The following is a 20,199-nucleotide window of genomic DNA, read 5'->3' on the forward strand; positions in this document are numbered from 1 at the left end:
ACACACACACACGCCGCCGCCGGGGAGGGGTGACGCCGCGGCGCCCGGGCCTGCGCCTGTGGTAAACAAACAAAAACGGCGCAGCGGTGCGGCGGCCTCGCCGCGGGGGCGGCTGCCGAGCGCAGGCTCCGTGTGCGCAGCGCCGCGGGAGCGGGGCGGCAAGCGGAGAGCAAACAGAGGGGAAGCAGGCAATAGTACTTCTAAACGAGGAAAAAAGGGAAAAAAAAGGAAAAAAAGGCAGCGCCGTGTTGCCCCGTCCCGTTGCGGCAACCCTTCTTCCAGCAAGGATACGCGCCTTCCTGGCGCGTTTTGAAATCAGGAAACCTAAGCAATAGTTTAGAGAACAAAAGCAGATTGTGAAAAAGCCAGCGAGGCACCCGTTAGTACCTGTTTACAGGGAGGCCGGTTATTTTGCTTTTGAACTCTTTCAAGCGCTTGAAACTAAAAACCATTAAATCCTCCTTTAAGCACAAGATTTTGAAATGTTTGCACAACCTTCACCGGCCTTTCAGACCGTCTAAATTTTGACCCCGGTTGACAGTTCAATTTCTAGCCTGACAAAGCTTCACGATTAAAGCAAAATACCCCTAAAAGCCAAGACAACCATTTTGCAACGCAGAATGCTGGAAATACCACATCCATGCACCAGTAATCTCAAATTAGAAATGGGCCTTTCATAAGTGAACTATTAAAGAAAATGTACCTTGCTATTTATCTTGCCGTGTTTGGCCACGAACTTTCTGATTTTCCCAAGAAATAAAATACTCCCTTTATTGTTGTTGTTTTTTAAACCAAATAGTTCAGGTTGTATTTTCTTAGGCGTTAGTGTCATTTTTCATTACATAGGTGAATAAGAGGCTTCTAAGGGAGATTAAAAGTCTCAGGAAAATTAGTCATGTGTTAGCATAGCTTTAAATAAATGCAGTCAGAATAAAGTTGTTTTTTAGTTGTATTAAGGCAATAAGCTTTTATCTGAAAGACACTTGATAACTCTGTGTAAAAGAAGCTTCATTTCTGGCTTCAAATAACAAATGTTTTTGGTTCCAACCAAGTTTCTTGCTTTATTATTATTGCACAGTTTACAATTACAATATTAAGAACTGTTTTTCAGTAGAGCATTTTAATTACAGCAACTAATGCTTGGAACGAGCCCACTTCATTCTACTGGCAAAAGAGACCTGCAATTAATATGCCTAAATATGAAGGTTTCTAGCTGTAATCTCATCTGGAGAATAAACATGCCTTCAGCGTATCACTTTTCCTTTGGAATTGTTTATCAAACCTGGATTAGGGAGCTATTTGGCCCTTAAGTCCTATGTTTTACAATTCTGCCAATGAATCTGTTGATACTGGTGTAAATTTGAGAGATCACTGTGGAAATATTTACGGGACCATCTCAGATCACCTATTCAACAGGACTAATTTGAAATACAGCCAGACCATCACCACCAATTTGATATCACCTGAGCACTGCTGCAAGTTAGGTTTTAATGTCTGCATAAAGGACTCAGATGCAGAGGAACCTGCCAATCTCTATATAAAGCACCTTGATCACACCACATAAAAACAAAAAAAAGAATATTCCAGGCTTTCATTTCAACACTAAATATTAATCCAAGCACTATTATATCCCATCTGCCTGAAAACACCAAGACAGCAGTATGCCCTTGAGAATTAGGTATTTCAAAATTCACCCATCTCCAGTTCTTCCATCACCAGTTCTGCTTTTGATTTTGGTGAGGAGAGGTGTAAGCGGGATCTGGGAGGGAGGCTGGGGCTGAAGCTCATCCTGCCCAGGGCGCTTGCCACCACTCCTTCGGCTGGCTCCATCCCCAAAATACTCTTCTGTGGGAGGTGAAAAAAGAGGGCTGGGCTTGGGGAAGGAGCGATCCAAAAGGCCCTGAAGCAGGGAGCGTTAGCTACAGCAAGGCTCAGAAAAATGGTGAAAAACAATACTGATGACCAAAAATAGGATTATTTGACTCTCCTCCAGGAAGGTTCAGGAAAGATTGATTTACAGGTAGACTGCAGTTCTCAAGTCTCCTGAGAAGACACAGTTAGCGGTAAATCATGCCTGAGTTTAAGAGAAAATCTAAAATAATGGACTGTGTAGAAATTTAATAAAATTATTTGTACTCTGTGTACAATCTGAGCATTGTCAAACTAGAATTTGAGACTGCCTGCAGGACTGAAGTCTAGAATAGCTAGATTCAGAGCTATGCAGGGCTCTGCATGCTGCGTTTACTTACAGAAGTAGTCTCAGGAACTTCATTATACTAACTGGTTTTGCTGGGAGGGGTTGGCTTTACAAGGACCTCTCTCCAAGCGATGAGCCCCTCTGAGACTGGAGGCGCATCAGCAAAAGCTTCTTCGTTAACAGTCCCAAGAATTGGTGGCCATTCAAGCCTGCTGCATAGTAATTAACTGGTAATTGCTGCCTGTTATATTATGAACTGCTAGTTCTACTGTATGTGCTAATGTTTAAGCTCATCCATCTTGAGGGTCATAACCGTATGCTGTATAAATGCCACAAGTAAGCTCAGGTCTCACACAAGAACCCTCAGCTAAATAAAGTCTGTGGGACTAAATTCAAGTGGTAGCCAACCTGTCTTCTTTTATCTAGTTCATCATCTGTAAGCACTTCTGAAACATACAGTTTACAATAAATTTTGACCCTGATTTTTTGTTGTTACATAGTAATGCTTACATATACAATGTCCATCTTGCATTTTTCAACTTCCTATTCTTCATTTTACATGACTGTCTGTGGTTGACAAGCAAAATAAATCCTATCTCAAAAGTGTTTTCATTCAAATGGAGCTTTAAAAAGGGACTCCTTTGGTTTAAAGAAAAAAATTAACAAAAGTTTCATTGATCAGGCAAAGTTCTTGCATTCATTTTTTATATGATTTCTATCCATTTGACCATCTTTTTAATGAAATAAGGTTCACTTATTTTTTTAAAACTATAAATATCAAAACACAGTAGTGCTTGACTTACATATTCCACTCCGAAATTCATCTACAGCAAAAAAAAAAAAAAAAAAAAAATTTGCAAGTGGCCAGAGAGAAGGTGAGAGGAGCTCCTGCTGCCCTCAAACTGGTTTTCCAGTTTTGGATTGAAATTGCTTGGTGACATGCTGACAGGCATGGAAGATGAGCATAAACAGTATTCTCCTTATCCCACAGGACTGTTGCAAGTTCTAACACGGTGATTTTAAACGTGCTCTAAAGGAAGAGGAAATGTATGAAGTATGAAATACATAGTAAAGGTATACACCAAAATCACTGCTTCACTGAATGTGTCTAACACACAAATCAGAGCGAAGCGAAATCCTGGACAGCCGTGGCACGCAGTACCCACCTATCCTGCACAGAATTATAACCGCTTTGAATTCACCAAACTACTTGTGCAGCATTAAGGGGAAAGGATACAGAAGTTCCCAGTACGAGCGAAATAAAACCATTATGTACTGCAGTAATAAGAGCTGATCACAAGCTCCCCTGAATTTGTTTCGCTCTGAAATACTTGCAACATTTCTCCTGCTCAGAGTTGATCTTCTCAGTCGCACTGAACTGAACTGAAGAAGTTCAGTGAACTCCCACATACCCACACCATACCCATCTATCTGTGCTATTACTGACACTTCGGAGGGTTTTTCCCCCCCTTACTTTTATAGGTGCTGCAAGAAGGAGGGGAAAAAAAAAAGTTCTCATATAGAGTGGCTAATCCAAGGAGACCGAGAGACGTTATCATAACTAGTTTTAGCAGAGGCTTCAGGAGCGGGTGGGGACATTAGCTTCTATTTCCTCTCTTGATTAGCTCTTTGCTTCTGTGGGAGAAAACACCCATAAGACTGTCTTAGTAGAGTATTTTTTTGCATTACGTATGAAAACATACACACAGAGTATTATGTATGATCAAAGCATCCTCGTCTGTCTAGTCAAAAGGCCTCTACTGTTTAAATCTCCTAGTGATGAACACACATCAGATAATTTAGATCACGCAGCATAATATGGCAGAAAAGACAGACTACATCCTGCTCATTGCCACAGGCCTTTTACCTTTCCTTTTCAAACTGCCATTGAAAAACTAAGGACAGTGCACTTTTTTTAAGTTGTTGAGGACTAAAGAAAGTGAATGTGCTCAGGCACTTTGGGGATTGTTTAGACTGGTGCATGTAATTTTATTCATATTTTTTTCAGTGATATAATGGTTCTTAAAAAGGAGCAGGAGATTCAGGAATAAACTCCACATTTTATTAAATTAAATCACTGGGGGCTTCCTTTGCACAGACCTCAGTAAGGCTGGAATTTCACCCTTGATCATGGAAAAAGTTTCTCATTAGATATTAATTTATGGTAATCAAATTTGGTACTTAAAAACTCCCCCCTGTAAAAGGGAACGGTATACTATCAAACAGTACAGCTCTCGGTGAATGCAAGTTGAGCGCTCGCATTCTGGGAATTTTTACAAAACGTTTATCTCTAGAAGCAGCTTTTAAAAAATGGCCGGGGCTATCGACAGTGCTGTGCTCAGCAGTGAGAGGAGGGATACAGATGTGTGCAAACTGACTTCACTTCTCCAAACAGGAGAAGCAGAAAAAAACACATTCAGACTTTGATCTCCACAGTGGTGCAACAAGCTTCCTTTTTGTATTGTATGAGGATTTGTATGTAAGACTCATTACTGACTAAGGGAAGCTGGTGCAAGTCTTTAAGTAATGGGTATTGAGCTAAGGGTTTGGGCTACTATGTCTTTTGCTGCGATGCTTAACTTTCCCATTTTTGCAGTGCGACTGCCAAATTACTCCAGCAGCAAGCCCTTGGAATAGTCCCTTTTCCAAAGGATTATGGAAAACTGAGGCTAYAGTATTTCCAAACATTTGTAAGACATGCCAAAGCTACTTGTATTAAAAAAACTGTGTTTGAGCAGAAAGGGCTTTTAATTCTAGAATAAGAAAGAAAACTTCATTACTTTAAAATATAATCAACTTCGTTACTTTAGTAGCCGCTCTTCTGTGCTCCAAGCACCCCCTGATTCGCAAGCAGATTTATGGGAGGCTGGAGGTTTTTAAACCAGTATCCTGTAGTCTCCAGAAARGGGATTACAGAGCAGGGAGCAACCTCATTCAGCTGCCTGCAKCCATCTGGGATCTCCCCGGGAGCGGAGGGACACCATGGATCTTCCCGATTCCTGCATAACAACCTGCCCTAGATAAAGGGGGAAATTTGGCCTCAATCCCTGTTTATAGCACGCTAGCAATATTACTTCCCTAAATCACCATGGTGTCCAGGGGAGAGGGGGGTTTATATATATATATATATATATATATATATATATATGCACACACACACACTCTCTAGAAAAAAAATGAATTGCTGAAACATTCTTGCCCAAACCAAAGGCAATAAATGAGGAAGTCAGTCTGATGCATCTCACAAAAGATGAGCTCACGCACCTTGGCTTTAGAAGCTGGTATTGCTGCAGATCTGCTCTTGATTACATTGACTTCTCCGATTAAACCTGTTCAACTAGTCCTGTTTATTTTTTTTTAAATACAGTGGTTTAAATCTTAATTAACTCTTGGAACTTCAACGGCTTTACTTCTATTCACATGGTAAAATATATGTACTTAATTTTTTCCACTGTGTGTTTTATGAAGACTGATTATTTAAATAAAAATGCTGTCAAGAAACAAAAAAACAGAAGATCCATTCAAATGTGGCTACTAAAACTGTAAATCTTACGTATGGTATTTGGACTCAGCTCACATTGCTGTTCTAGTATCTGTCATTTAAACTTCCCAATAGTGCTGAACAAAATAAAGCAATTTTTAAAAAACACGCTAACATATGTATCACATTAGGTGTTTTAATAAGTATTAGAGCAGAGCTTCAATGTAGCCTTCTATGCGTGATCCTTTCTAGGCAATTTTTATTGCTCAATTTTTTAAAACCTTGTTACAAATGAGTATCCACTGAAAGCCAGTTTTGTTAGCAGCAGTTCCAGCGACCGAATTGGGGCAGAATTTGCCTACGCGAGCCGGAGCCTCCCTCTCCTCCATAACTCTTTCCTCCCCTAAATTTTAAAGGATAAGGTGATGGCAGTAGCATAAATATACAGAGCATGCACCATTCGTAACACAGCAGCAAATCGGGCTCCGAATTCTGGCCCAGCAACGAGCAACTCAGAAGTGCTAAAAGACAACGTTAGCATGGAAAGCGTCAGTGAGCTGACGCTCAGAAGCACGTAGGGAGCAGGGATGCTTGCACGCTTCAAGGGCTGCTTTCTCCCTCGCTCCATCTCCGTTTCATTTCATTTCCCTCCTTTGCCAGGCGGGATGAGCTGAGCCCCAAACCGGCCACGAGCTAGGGAAGAGGAGACTGCTGTCAGACTTCTCGTTTAAATAAAGGCGAAAGGATAGCGAGGATGGTCTATAGCCTGAATTATAACTATACGACGAAGTGAATTCGTAACCAATTCTTGCATGAGGTAGACTGCCAGTTTTCGGACACTTCTTATGCTAAATTTTAAGTGCAAAAAATGTTCCATGTTCTCAACAATTCAAAAAATATATATATACATATATATATTTGTTATCCCCAGTTCCTGCACAGTGTTCACCTGTTCAGTGCTACGCAGCCACGTAGGCGCGCAAGCGCTCAGCTCGGTTCCCAAGGGTCGGGGAGCCGCTGGCTCAGGGACACGGCAGGGACCGAGCCGAGCGCCGGCAGCTCTGAYGGGGTTTTAGGGCCACGGCGCGGCCGACGGCAGGCGGCAGGATTCTGGTTGAAGGCTCGTCGTCGTTAACGAACGTTGAGCACAAAAGCAAGAGGCAGGCGCGCGGCGACACCGGAGCCCATGAAGCCACCGGGCCTCGCTGGGGCTCCTTTCGGGAGGGAGCCTCGGGGCTAACGCTACTGGGGAGCCACGTCTGCGAAACGCAAGGCAACCCAGCGAGCACCCAGTTAATTCTTACTTCTCTGCTCCTTTTCAGCCAAATAGATAGATAGATAGATAGATAGATAGATATAAAAAAAATTATCTGGAGCACATTTCCCCAGATTTTGAACCCTGCTGATATTGTACTAGCCCTTTGGCCACAGGTCCATCGGCAGCAAGTTTAATTTCTTGGGCTACCTCGGTTCGGACGCTGCGGAGCTGCGGCACCGGCCCCGCGTCTGCCTGCCGCCGCAGTGCTGAGACACCGTGCCAGCTTTCCCCTGCGAAACGAAGAAAGAGTAAAACCCAGATGGAGCCGCAGAATAACCACTGAAGGGGGGGGGGGGAGAAGAAGATGAAAAAAAAAAAAGGATTCAGGACTGCTTTTGCACATGGGAGCAGATGGGCTCCCAGGCAAGGCTAGACAGAAATCCGAGATCACCACTACGTCTTCAAGGGTGGCTTGGTGGCTGGGGTTTTGAAGCGTTTTTGCATCTGAGAGAGTTTTTTCCTGTGCAAGCAAGAAGGGAGGAGGCTAAAAACAACATGGCTGAGAACCCTCCCCTGAAAATACATCTTTAAAATAGTCAGAGCGGCTCACATAGGCTCGGGGTAGGGTGGCGTTGTGGAAGCCTTCCCGAGCAAGGTCTCCTAAAGCCCCTTACAGGGTTAAGGGCAGCAGCGCCAGTTCTGAGGCAGCTCCTGAAGCCCCGCGGGTCCCTCCTCCCTCTGCTTTCCAGCGGCTCTCGGCTCTCAGTCGCAGCCCTCATTTGAAAACCATGCGTTTCATAAAAGCACAAAATCTGGGGAAGCTTCTTCTCTTGCTTCAGAAGAGAACCACAGGAAAAGGTCATTTTCTAAACGCTTTCTTACCTGTGTATTTATATTTAAATAAAGACACTGTACAGGGCACCTGAACTGTAAACTTAAGCAATCACACAGCCGATCTAGTTTGCATTTGAAACCGAGTTTTGCTTTCAAGTTCAAGACGAGCATTTTCTCTTCCTGTACACGGCTGCCAACAGCTTCTTGAATCTTCAAGTGCTGCAAGTTTCCTCTGCTGGAAGAGGAGAATTTCCTCTTTTCAGAGTACCAAGAACCACCCGTCGCTCCAGGCTTTCTCCCCTAGCTACACTATACAACTTTCTACAGGCTTAAGACAAAAGAAATCCAAAATGCTAACTTGTTTGCCTCTCCATATGTATTCAGCTGTTCTCTTCATTAACTGTACGTTTTTAAACCTTCCTTTCCTCCCCTGTTTTGTTTTCTCTGTCCTGGCTAGGCGCAAGGGGTTAACACCACCACGTCACTGCAAAAGGCCRTCCTACTTTCGATAAGCTTTACTCATTAGTCCCCACTTCCAAAATATAAATAAGCACCACTGATTTCCACAGACTTCCTTTGCAGAACGAGAGCCCTACTAGTCTTTAAAGATTTATACATACTTATCCTATTTCTTTTGTTATAGTTATTAGCATGGTAGAGCTAACACATGCACTTCACTACTGCTCTTGTTTCAGACTTGCAATACTGCTGCACATGGGCATGAAAACAGACCAGGTGTCACAGCTCCCAAGGGTCTGAAGAGCAACTGGGTCATAAACTGTATACAACTCTTACTTAACTCAGTAGTTAGCAGACAATGGCTATGCAAATCAAATATTTCTAGATTTTTTTTTTTTTTTTACTAAACACTTGAGAAATTTTATAAAATAAAATTTTTACCTGGTAAAGGCACCTATCAGTCAGTTCTCAGGAATTCTGGGAAGTATTTTTTTACTTGAAATCTATAGGCTGTGATTAAAAATCTAGTTTATAGCTTCAGCACATTCAGCATTTAAAAGCTTTGCCTATCAGCGAGTGTTTCTAGAAGCAAAGCGTCTGCGGCCTCTTGTTTTGCTCCCGAACAGGAAAGCTATTGTAATGCAGGCATCCTCATCAGCTGCCCGAGCTAATGCAGTTCCTAAGTGTTTGCTTCAGGGATCCTATTTGTTACAATAATTTTTCCTAAGCTACTGCAAAGTACCCAATTCCAGAAGGTGCCAAAGGGCAAGTGCAAAAAAACAGTAGCACTTTTTATTTTCGGGCAGTTTGCATTACTTCTGCTCCACACATTTCTTTCCGCCTCTCTGCGATCACACTGCAGAGTAGCCAAGCTTGCTGAGCATCTGCTGAAGTGGAAGGGGAGCAGAGCTGGGTTTTGGGTCGTTGTTCCACTCTAGACTGGTGGAGCTTCATGCCGGCAGGGGGGAGGACAAACAACCCCCCCCCCAAACTTCCCTCCCCCCACATCTGGGGAAAACTGTCAGGACTGCATTTCCTCCGCAGAGTGCAAGTGCTGGGCTGCACCAAGCAGCAAAGGAGATCACATCCCCGTGGCACTCGTCACCCTAGTGGCACCACAAACGGTCAAACTCCTTTCTAACAAAGCGTCTAGTGGCTTTGATCTGGGACCACGCACATGGAGCCTTCTTACATGCTATATGGGGTCATACCTGTAAAAGTGGGAAGGAAGGAAGTCTGGAAACCCCAAGAGTTAGAAACGGAAGAGATTTTTTAAGTGCAACCTGCTGCCTCTCAATAAAAATAATATTTTTAGGGATAGTTTCAAAGGAGCCACTGACACCGACATTGTGGTGAGCTGCCCTCTTTTCTTCACCCTGTGTTTGCAGGCGTTGGCTTGCGCACTACCCTACAGATGGGGGGAAAAAAGCGGGACAAGGTGGAGAAGAGAAATTCTGCAATGAAATATGCAGCTTTTGCACAAAATACAGCTGGTTTATTCACAGCTGTGGTACCCTTACAGTGTAATCTATTCAGTCTAATCTAAGTTGTATTTGCTCTCTGATYTATATGATACAGAAGAAAATAGTAATTTAAAGTATTAGGGGTAGAATTAACAAAGATATGGGACATTAAGGAAGAGTCTGTTTATGAGAACTACAGCAAGAGCTTTACTTAAACTGAAGGAAGCCAGTGTCCTGTCTTATAATGATAAGAAATACAAAATACAGGAGCATGAACAATATTAGACAGGATACCAAGGCTCTGTCTCCACTGGGGACTACTCTATGCCTAACTGATAAGTATTACTATAATTTCACATTTCTTTGGAGTACACATTTCAACTGGTGTGGTTTATACATGATTACTACTGAGCTAGGTATCAACAGCTCCCTCACCTCTCTACTTCACGGGCTTATGCTAAAGGCCCTGCCTTGGCTGGCTTCCTATGGGTATCAGCTACTGCAGGCTAGACTCTTATTTTAGGAATAGTCTACACTGTTTCTTTGAAAGAAAAAAATACATATATACACACATATATATACACACACACATACACACAGAAATTATCTGTCTTTCTTCCTTTTCCTTCATTCCAGCTCCTCTCAGCTGTTTTTACGTCTTTCTCCACTGAAACCCTCTGAAAGGTTATGTCTAGTAAGCGTGGTCACACRCATGGCTGTCTCATTTGGTGAACGCGCCCCGATGCTCCTTGCCAAAAGGATGCTGGATTAGCAAGCAACAATTAAATCATCTAGACGGTTGTTTTCAGTTGGACATGTTTATCTTGGACCAAGAACACCAGATGAGAAGTCAGAACAGAAAGCTAAAACCAAGGACACTGTATTACGCACAACCAGACCTTTAGATTAGTTTTGCTAGACCAAGTGTTGCTGTTTGCAAGTCCAAATCGATCCCTCTGAACTTAAAGYTCATGGCGCACTGGGGAAGATGTCTGAACCTAGCTGGACTTTTTCATGCTGCCTCAGCCAGCTCTTGCCGTCCTTTGCTTTCTGAGGCGCCTTTGAAATCAGTTAGAGAGGCACAGGAAAGAACAACAATTCTTACATTACGGTTTACTCGTCCCAGTGTCTTGACAACCCCAGGAATTGTTCTGACAGGAAAAAAAAAAGAAAAAAAAAAGCCCCTGGCTTGGGTTCACTAGCTTGATAAGTTATTTTTATCCAGTGTTTACACAAAGTTTCCTGTAAGTTTTGATCGCCTTTTGAAACTGCAGCAGCAAATTCAGCCTGTTACAGCTTCAGCGGCCGTTACATCTCCAGCTGCAGAGCTTTTGCTCCCAGCGCTTGCGTGGTGCTGSACGGGACTGGTTACAAACGCACAGATCAGCAACGGCTGAGTTCACCGCGCTGAATCAGACCTGGGATTCGACGACCGCGGGGTGCGGTCGCAGCCCCCCCTCCCCCAGATACGCAGTCCTTCGGTCTATTCTTCGAGAAAGCCGCTTGAAGGTGATCCCCGGTGCCACTTACATGTCACACGGACACGTGCAGGGGGATGGCACTTGGTAAACCTATTTTCCCACATCCAACCTGAAAATTAGGACGTGTCATGCGCCTGCCAAACCGATGGCTACGACACTGGCTCGAGTTGAAAACGCTGCCCCATGCCAGTGCGGCGGGTGCTGGATATGCCGCTTCCCTGTAAGAGCAGCCAAGGACTGCTGGAGCCCAACGGGTCTCCACGGAAGATGGACAAGATGAGAGTGTTATAATAATAACCTAAAGGGTGTTTCTTGGTGTTGAAGCAGCCACACAGATCGCTCTCATATATATCTGGGGACTATGTAGAGAGATGTTCTCAAAGTGTGTTTGTGTTTAACACCCGATGCTCCAAAATAGCCTCCAAGTCACTCGCACAAGTGGTGTGGCAGGTCAGCTCCCTTCGTGCTTGGTCTCGCTCTCCTCCTAACCACCTCAGTCAGTTAAAACAGCATTTCACACGTGCGGGCACATACCTAGCCTGCACGCGTGAAGGCAGTGTGAATGTTATTTCCGCTAGCAGCCCTCTCTGACAAACTACCACACAGCAGTGGGAGAACTCAAGGTAAATCATGCTTTTCTCAGCAAAAATCCCAAGCACCATGCCTCCACAGCAACCTCGCACACAAACCCAAACGGGACAGCATGCTCGAAGCACACAGGACCATTTACAGCTATCTTTCGCAAGCTGGAGAACCTACCTTGAACATGTGGTATTGCTTCTGGTTTGAGGTGCTGCTATTAGACCTGAGGAAAGCAAAGCAATCGGTGCTAGGCTCTGGCCCCTCACACTACGTATGCACAAAACCTATGGCAATTAGCATGCCAGTTATCAGTGAGAAAAATGGTCTGTAAAGTCCCCGTCCCTCTCTTTTCCAGGGTGGGGGGAAAGATAGTACAGTCCATTAACTGCCTATACTCTGCCTAGCTATGTCTCCCAGTAGTTACCTTTGTTTGCAGATCTCTAGATTTTTCAATGCAAGTGCAAGCCACTGTTTAGCAAGCGTAAGAATCTGAACAAAATGCTTGCTTTTCTTTTGCACTTTCCTAAAGTAATTCACAGATCACCAAAGACTCAGAAGCTGAAACCTGAGCAAGAACTGACACACACGGAGCAGCATTACTTTATGGACATTAAGGGAACGAGGCCGTATCTAGCCCACCTTGAGGCAACAGAGGATTAGCGCAGCATGTTCTCCGAATGGTCTGTGCGTTTTGCAGTGATCAGGCCCCTGGATACCCCTCAGGACTCATTTCTAGAGCCTGAAGCCTGCAAACACCCAGCACTCTGGTCCCAGCTCAGTGGTCGCAGCCACTGCGCTTCTGGTGTGGCCTGTGACAGGACAGGCAGGGCTTAACCACCTGGACAGTGGAGAAACTTCATGTTCTCCATACGCAGTTATAACTTGAGGGGAAAAATTAATTAAACAAGACATAAATAAATATACCATTCACCCGCCCTTATTGGGAGGTGTCCCTTTTCACTTCATTGTGCTCATTTGGTTCCCAATTGTCAATTCTTGRAGGCCTCAATACTGGCTTCTCAACACACTTTTCAAGAGCTAAGCATGCTCCCTCGCTATGTCAATGAGCAAGCAAAAAAAACCCGAAAACCAAAAAAAAAGCCCTCTTGTATTTTGGGTCCATATGGAGAACCACCCAAGATTGACCTAGGTAGTATCTAATTCCCCAGGGAACCACATACCTTTGGATGAGAAAGCAGAGCTGCTCAGCAGCTTCCTTGTGCTGTATCATGAATGCAGGCAGGGTAGCCAGGGGGTAGTACTGCTTTTCCCCTATGCAGTTATACAGCTATGACCTTGTTTTGGCCTACTTAAGATATCATTTTTTGACCCATGCTCTGCATACCCAGCAAAACCGGGTGCAATTTGCTAGATGTGGCCTTAAAAAAAAAAAAAAAAAAAAAGGCAGCAGGCTGGGCACAAGAAATGTTGCTTGAGGTTGAGACACTAGTTCTTTCTCCCTCCCTCCTTGTTTATAGGAAATAAATTACTCGCAGTTTAAAATCTTGATCTGACACCTCTTTCACAGTCTCTTCTTTGACTGTATTGTGATCTGTGTCTGATGTTGCAGAGCTCAAAGGTAACAGAGGCCTCTAAGAGCAAAGAATGCATTTACTAGGTAACAGCATCTGTGTATAAACAATATTACAGTTCTATAAAAGGAGTCTCATGAACAGAATTGCAAGAATATTTGTCAACTTTTTATCAGAATAGTTTCAAGCTGTGGTAATATTAAGTTCTACTTTTTGTAGAAATTTTGTTTTATCTGTGATTTCAAAAGATTTACTATTTGCTGATAGGTTAATTCATACGAAGACACTGAAGTGCAGAAAGGACTAATTTTGTGCTTACTGGAGTCACTGTCAGCTTTCAGATATTGTGGAAAGCTGAAAAGATTGCTTTGGCCAGTAAATCACGGGAACTAACTGAATCCTCTCTTTCATCAGGAAACAGCTTCTGATTCTGGACGTGGCATTTTGAACAAGTAGCCAAGTAAAAATCTTTATCTGGAAAGAATTCATAAAAATCACCAACCTCAGGGACATTCAAGGAGCAGATCTCCTCATAAGCTACACATGACACACAAATCAGAAGTTACAGGATAAAGGCACAAGAACATGCTTTTGGTGAAAGCACAGAAGACACAAAGGGCCTAACGGAGTTAGTTATTAAGAACTTGATGCAAAACATCCCAGCCACGATTAACGCTTCTATGAAGCGATCCTGAGAATGCTCTAACCTACATTTTCCTTACCGTACAGGCCCTAACTTTAATGGTGCTCGGCAGAAGTTAACTCATAGTGATCAGCTCTCACACTAGTAACAGCAGCATCAATAGCACTTGTGGTAGCCCACAGAGAAATAATTACACATGTTGTGAAAAAGCAACAGCAATGATAAGCCTCGAAAACAGTCACATAATTAAGTGGACACATAGATAAGAACATTAACAGTATACAGTAAAACAGAGGGAAATAAAAAAAATGGATTATGGAAATATGCTTCAAGGAGTAGAAAGATCGACTCAAATAGCAGGGAATCGAACTGGCATTTGTTTTCATCCAAGTTCAATCTCAACTATAGTCTGTGCATTTAGGTTTAGTTCCAAGTCAGACTGCGAAGGGAAACCCTTCCTCCACCACGCACCAGTTTATTTACAGAATTGAGCTAGTTCAGTTCAGACCTCAACTTCAGTAGAAATTAAAAAAAAAAAAAGAAATTATCTAAAGTTCAAAAAGCATTCAAATGTGCATTTTTCCTTAAGACAATTTTGTGTGTTGTGAAGCAAAAGCTTTCAGAAGCATTTTGACTGAACCTTAAACCTACAGGGCAGAATCATAATTTATATCCTGATTTTTTTTCCAGTTGTCATGAGGCACTGAAACTGTACAAGTTTTGGTACATTCAAATTTATACTTTACCTATAAAGAGTAAAAAAATATCGGTAGTCTCTGCAAAATGAAAAGTTTGAAAAACCACTGGAAATTATATATGAACAAAACAGTCACATCCCTTTAATGTTACAGCTACGGCCTCGTGAGCTATACTCTGGAACGAACCTTGCATGTTTGAATTTTGGGGCGGGATAGGCATTTCATGCTGGATCCCGCACCCTGCTGGTTTCAGTCGTCTTCCACTGCGATGGCAGTGACTAGTGCCAGCCAAGCAGCACCAACGCGCACAGGAACTGCCTTGGAACAAGGAACAGAAAACACCTGCCTTGCTGAAGATGTCTGGGATGCAGGGACACCAACATTATAGGTATGTTGGGTCATTTACTGGGGAAAGAGTTTTAACTCCTTCCTACAAAAAAAGCGTAGCACGCACCTCAATACCAGCGTACTTGAACACACCTTCCTACATATCACCTAGATTTACAAACCAGTTGTCAATTTTGGAAACTCACCTTACCAGCTTCTTGGCTGAGTCTCAGTTGCCACATTAAGGTTTCAAGAGAAACAGTTTTACAGACAACCCAGTTTCTATCGCTAGAGCCAAATCACATCTGACCGTGTTTCTGTAATGCAAAAGGGCTGAAAAGCCACAAACTCCTGCACCTGGGGCACAGCTGAATCATGCTTGAAAACTGGTTGTCATGTCAGCCTGTCATATAGCAGGGACCAGCCAGCCACCTGCTAAAAATGCTGTGGGACGGAGCTGAACAGGACTTGCCCAAAAGTGGGGCTCCCCCCCCCAACTGTTGTGCAATTAAAAAAAAAAATCTCTTTTTTCTTTTTTTTTTTTTTTAACTGGTAGCTCAAATTTTTCTTTTTCATTCCAGGTTCAAGTTCTGTAAATTGGATAAAATTCAGTTCTACCAATAACAGCATGTCCGGAAGCAGTAGGTGGAGGGCAGGACACTTTTGACACATAACGCATGTGCAACTAACCTGCACACGTGCGACAGCTACACACCCAGGACTGCCAACAACACCCCTCCACCGAGGCTGCTTGGCTCCTCCAGTCAGCCCCTCTCAGACAGGCGCTGGCTGCTACGTTACCAAGAAGTACTTGTCTGCTACTGAAAGCAGAAGCGATGGTAAATATGAGAACTCTGATTCAAGTTCAGTGAAAGTTCACATAAAACATCAGCTTGAATCTTAAGGTGGAGCCAGATATGATGCAGAGCAAAGCCCCTGGTAAGAAAACGAACCTGTTCAGGTCCTTGAGGTCCTGCCCAACCACGGCATGCTCAGACCGTGGTGTAAAGGTTTGCAGCCGCCTTCTCAACTTCACTCAGCTCTTGCTTGGCAAGGGGACAAACTGGTGGCATCTGAAAGGCCGGGGGGAAGGGGCCGAGGGTTTTTGTTGGTTTGTTTGGATTTTAATTTTTTTTCTCCTACAGCAAATGACAGCCTTCAGCAGTGCACAGAACTAACTGCCCCGGCAGTGTGGTTTCTGTGCTTGAGATCATTTCCTGCTAGCTGTCGCAGCCAGCTCGTTTCTCTGCATTATTGCTAAAGCACCAGCAATGGAGCGAGGATTTTGTCAAAAACAAATCAAGTCTCAGTAAATTGTCAGGCATCAAACACTCAGATAGTAAAGCGTGGGTTTTAATATAGTTGATAAGTTAGATCAACATTAAGCTACTTGAGGCCGTTTGTAGTTCTGTTCCAGCACAGATACCACTGTAATATCCCCAAAGTGTAACGCATCAGTCCTATTGAGTTTCCTCAACAAAAACCTCAAACGACACTTCAGATCAAATTATGCTCTATGAAAATAGTACGTGTTGTTCCGGGTCTACCCTGTTGTAGCTGTGAAATGTAATATGGCCCTTGAGGAAACGTGTTTCATTTATATAGCACCACGACAATACACAATAGTTTTCACATATCTTAATTGGTTCTTTGCTGTTTATAATTTATCTGTTGCTTCCGACTGCAGAGAATAAGTTGCATGCATGAATGGCTCTTGTGCAATTACTCAGAAAAAAAGGTGTTAAAAAAAAAAGTAACAGTATTTTTTATGCAGCCTTTGATTTATATACCAACAATATGTTGACTTGCCAAATTATTTTGTACCATCACAGTAGGCCCATCTAGCTAATTATTCACTCTTCCACCACTGTCTTGTCGCATATACATATATATTTTCTATAATTATCTGAAACACTAAACCCAGGGAATATCCATACCGGTCTGATACACTAAGTTACCATTTACATGTTGGAAGAAAGATATCCTGCTGGTTATGCAATTGCCTATTTGCATGCAACACATTTGATGCCATTTTAGACAAAGTACGCAGCTTGAAGCCCGCCAAACAACCTGAATCTCCTGAAGAGTTCAGTACTGGACAGCACCACTTCGAACTATAAAATAAAGGGAGCTACTAGGACTTCTAAGCTCCTGATGCAACTGCTTCTCCTTTACCACTAACATTGCATATGCAAAGATGCATTAACTAAATATTTTTTCACGTTACCTTCAGGAGAATGAGTGAATCCCTTCCTCCTGTGTTTAAACAAATTGTGTTCTGTCTTGTTGAGTGTGAAATTTGGAAGACCTTACATGTTTTTTTGGTGGTGAGAATCTTGGGAAAGGAGAAGGAAGGAGAGTTTTGTCTGTTTTGGTATAAACCATTGAATGTTCGTCTAAAAAGTAACTTCTTTTAGCATTTAAGGTAAACTGAGTCCCAAGTGGAAAGGCCTGGGATCAGCATAACTAAACTGAAAATTCATTTTCATGCAAAATAGAATTCCCCAAACTTGCAGGGTATTTGTCTGTTTTCTTACAGCAAAACTAATTCAAGAATAATTTGTATTAATCTGTGCTGTCTTCTTCACATCCACACCCAATACACACTTTCAGTATATCATATATATATGCTTTCAATTATCATAACATGCTTTCAATATATCATAAATATATTATAAATATATATATACAAAAATCAGTGAGTTTATTCCACAGTTATTTAAAGCAAAGCATTTAGCTTGCAATACAGATTACAGGATAATTGCATCTGGAAGAAACCTGAGGAGGTCTCTGGTCCAACCTCCTGCTCAAAGCAGGTCAGCTATACAAGGTCCAGGCCAGCTTAGTCAGAGCTTTAATTTCCTTGATATGGCTCTATTTCTTTGCATGGCATTTTAAATAGCTCAGTAAAACATCTCTTTAATGCCTGTACTTGTACCCAGATACTTGATCTATTATCCCTGAAAACACTGCAGTTGTAAACCTTGCCAGCAGATGCCACTACAGTAAAGATATTATAATAATACATAAAAAAAAAAAAAAAAAGAAAAAAGAGTGATGCTGAAGACCTTTTGTTCATTGATAGCTGTCTTAGTGACAGACTTAGTACCTAGGCAGAAATTTCACAAAAATCACTTAAATCAACAACTGGTTATTGGAACAAAATTCCTAAAATCCATTAATATCACCGTCCCTCTTAAGAGTCTTGAGTTCTCTTAGGCTAAGCGTGGAAACAAAAAGACAGTATTACAAAGCATGAAGGTTTCACTTGTTCTATGCACAAAGGCTCCACATTAGTTATTTTCTTTGTTATGCCCCCGTTTGGTTCTCAACCTCTGAACACTTTTCAGAGAGAAGGAAAAAGCAGCACCGTGGCTAGGAACCTAGCCAGCCGATATGTGCCTTTCCTTGAAGGGACTGCAGAGAAACGGTGGAATACACTCTGCGTTTCTTGGCCTACAGCAGCTAAAGACAGTTATTCAGTGATATAAAAAGCCCAGCTGCAGAAACGCTCCTGACTGTTGCCAATTTAGGTGCCTGAGCAGCCTGATAAGGCTCAAAACACTGTGCTGGGGCTTAACAGCTGGGCCTGAGACTTATCCAAGGAGTGGCTCCCCACAGCAGCAAGAAATGCAACGCCACACCCCAACCTCCTGCAGCTGTCTGCAAATTTTTGTTATTTTTTACATGAAATGTATGGTTACAAAGGACCCATAAAGGAAGAGAGGGTCCTTTGTAACAACAGGGAGAGAGACAAGCTGCAGATCACACACTATAAAAGAAGCCAAACGATGTGGAATTGGATCTTCACATCACAGAGCAATAATTACTATATCACAGCTTCCGAAGACAATTGTGGTGAACACAGGAAGGCAAGACGACATATCCACAATGGCTTTACTTAGAAGAAGGAATAGGAAGAAGACAAACACATTTAAACAAGAACCATGGTGTCCACACAATTCTTGAACGCCGTCTGAGCTGAAGTGAGCCAGCCAGCTTCTGAGAGAGGCGAAGAGGGACACAGGAGAAAAGCATTCCCCTCCCTGGAGGACGGGCTGGAAAGTCTCACCTCAGCTCCTGGGTGTCTCAGAGCTCAATGCCTGTGCTCGCAATACTCTCAGGGAAGGAGGAGCGCGCACAGAAGTCTACGCATCGCTTAATCCCACTCTTTCTTTGTAACCTCACCAATCTTGAGTTCCATCATAGGAACCTAAGCTAGTACTCAAACTTGCACTCATGCTGTGGCCAGGGGACTGACCTAGGCCGAAACAAATCCCACAGGAGAAAAAGAGGAGGAAAGGAAGAACTCCTCAAGCAACTATACCCAATGGCCCCATAGTATTGAGCCACTGTTGGAAAGAGATGAAGCCTTCATCCTCTGGAGATGCCTATTCTTTCCACTGATTGTAGTCTAGGCTGACAAGTTTAGATTTGAACATGCAACTTGTGTGTCTAAAGTTAGATGGTGTAGATAATCACTCCTTAAATTGTAGGGTTCCTTTAGGGCTTGGGAATTAGTGTGCCTGACCTCCTCCTGCTCCTGAAGGCAGTGATTTCTTCCAGTCACGCCTGGGAAAAGAGGAATTCTTCATACCGCTCCCAAGGCGCTTCTCCTTCTGCTGACAGAGAAGACGCTTAGGCAGGAGAGGCTCTCTGCAACAGTTCCCCAATACACAGGGCTGTTTAAGCAATTACCGTCTATTAACACCAATGTTGTGCAGCACAAACAGTATCTGCACGAAATTGCCTCAGCTCCTGTAAGTAAAGACTAGTTTCACCAACTCCCCAACACCCTTTTGCCTTACCAGCCCCAAACTCTACTAGATATGCGATGGTAGCACTTGTGTGTCTTGCTTCTAAACACATTGACAGGATTAGCAGTTCTGTGCAATGCACTTTTCTGTGAGCTTAACTGTATGTTTACCGCACATAAATGTATTGCCTTATGTCAGGAAATAACATGACCCAAACCACATACCCAAGATTTCCTTCTCTCTTTTTTTCTTGCAATTTTTAAACAGCAGTTTCTTGGGTCAGCTCTCAGACGTACAATGGTTTCAGTATCAGATTGTTAGAAGGCAGAATGCCTTTTTTCTTTGCCGATTGTCTTATTTCTTTTGTCTTCCTATACAACCGGATTCCATTACAGCAAGTTGAGTCCAGCTTCTCATGTACCTCATCCCTCCTTTCTCACTCATCCACTTATACTATACAGCATCTAAGGCTGATGAGGAAGCACCA

General features: G+C 42.9%; 1 long non-coding RNA gene across 1 annotated transcript; it reads right to left on the reverse strand.

The window, feature by feature from the left end:
* Window positions 1-709: 709 nt before the first annotated feature.
* LOC112963404 lies at window positions 710-8,228 on the reverse strand. The gene is made up of 3 exons (XR_003252587.1): window positions 7,819-8,228; window positions 7,144-7,226; window positions 710-6,371 (listed from the first exon to the last, which is right to left on the reverse strand). It is a non-coding gene; the product is annotated as an uncharacterized LOC112963404 (long non-coding RNA).
* Between the last annotated feature and the right edge of the window lie 11,971 nt (window positions 8,229-20,199).

Source organism: Apteryx rowi, unplaced genomic scaffold, assembly GCF_003343035.1.
Source record: "Apteryx rowi isolate R43461 unplaced genomic scaffold, aptRow1 scaffold_169, whole genome shotgun sequence".
Classification (NCBI taxonomy): domain Eukaryota; kingdom Metazoa; phylum Chordata; class Aves; order Apterygiformes; family Apterygidae; genus Apteryx; species Apteryx rowi.